Raw genomic sequence first — 1,874 nt, forward strand, 5'->3', positions numbered from 1 at the left:
AACCACTCTTTCCTTGCCCGCAAAGTACATGTTTCAAAATAAAAGGACTCAAAAATGACCAAAAACGGATTACTTCAAGTGTCTTTAGGGCAAGGCTAGCATAAGTATTTATAATAATTTTTTTTTTTTAAAAAGTAATGTTTTTTTATTTTCTCAAAAAACAGTATAGAGTAAGACGAGGCAAAATAAGAGAGAGGGGCTAAATGACACAGATTGCATTTATATTAATCCCAACCTCGCAATATATTGTTTTAATGATTTTTAAAAATATAGTTGTGTTCTAAGATCATTTATTGTTTATATCTTGAGTAACGTTGAAATAAAGAAGACGAAGAGTGGGACAACCATTTTAAATATTGGCTATGTGACATTTATGAATTTCGATGCGTTGTTGTTTTTATTTTACTAAGTGTTTTTTGATTTCACGCTGTGGAAAAAAAATTTTATATTCAAAGTTTTTGTTTTATATCACCATTGGGCATTGCTCTATCGTTTCTATACATTGATATTTTATTTCTATTACTAAATTGCCAGGAAATCACTAAATTTCGATGCCAACATGTTGCGGGGCAAGGCGAGACGTTTTTGTTTTGTTTGTTTTGCCGATATCAACCATGTTTATTTAATGTTTTACATGAAAACAACAAATATAACAAATAAAATTTTTAAGTATTAACATTTACTCTAATATTTGAAATATTAGAGTAATATTATTGTTTACATACTGTAAATTTATATACTTGATGTTTTAATATTTGCTATGTTTAGTTGTTATGAGCATATTATTATGTTTTCTATTTTGTTTACTTATATTTATTATATTTGCAATATATGTTTATATTTTATACAAGAGGTCTCTACCATTGTAATCAAAATATGAATATATATGTAAATTATATTTTAATTATTAACTTGACTAGCAGTATTTTAATTAAAAAAAAACGAAAAAAGAGTTTCTCCTAAAGATTTGACAAATAAGAAAAACTTCGAGAATTATTTAAAAAAAGTTTTTTGGGTAAGCAAGCCAGATTTGAAGAACATTTTTAGGACCAACGAAAAAAGATCTAACAAGGATAATCTCAAAGACTTGATGTTTTTGGAAGATCAGGAAGGAGAAAGAAAGTTTATTCTTGGGAAATAGCTTAAGAAGTTTAGTAGGAAGGTAAAACTTTACAATTAAAAGTATTAAGTGATATTTTTCTTATAAAACATATCATTATAGTTTATATTATTTTATGCTTGTAGACAGCAGAGAGTAACAGAAAGAAAAATAGAACAAAGGATGTGTGATCAACAAAATCTAATTATAAAATTGAACTCAATTCCGATTTGAGTTCTGATTTATCTAATGATTTTGAATTTGAGCCTTGTAGCTATTATCAAAAAGAACCATCTCAATCTAACTGTACAGTAGCTGCAGAAATTCCAATAGATGTGAATGTTGGAAACGTTGCCCTAATTGCTACGTTAAGTGATGTTTCACCAAATATTTTGCAAAAAGTGACAAGTGCCATTTTAACTGAAGCTGGTGTTGAACTTACAGATTTACATTGTAAATCAACAGCCTTTAGAAAGATGAAATTAGCAAATAAAAAATATCAAATTTAGCAAAAGAGGATGTAAAAAATGCAATCGAAGCTTCTCCATATTCATGTGTTGTACACATATTGATGAAAAAACTCTTTATGAAATTAATGAAAGAAAAAAGTTCAAGATTGACAGGCTAGCAGTTCTTGTAAACATTTAGGGTAAGACGCACCTACTAGGTGTTCCTCCTTTAACTTCCTCTTCTTGTGAGGATTAATATACAAGCATGAAACTTCTAAAGGTATATAAAATCAAATGCAGGAGGTTTTTGTTTTGATGCAACTACA

Source organism: Hydra vulgaris, chromosome 13 (assembly GCF_038396675.1).
Source record: "Hydra vulgaris chromosome 13, alternate assembly HydraT2T_AEP".
Taxonomy (NCBI): domain Eukaryota; kingdom Metazoa; phylum Cnidaria; class Hydrozoa; order Anthoathecata; family Hydridae; genus Hydra; species Hydra vulgaris.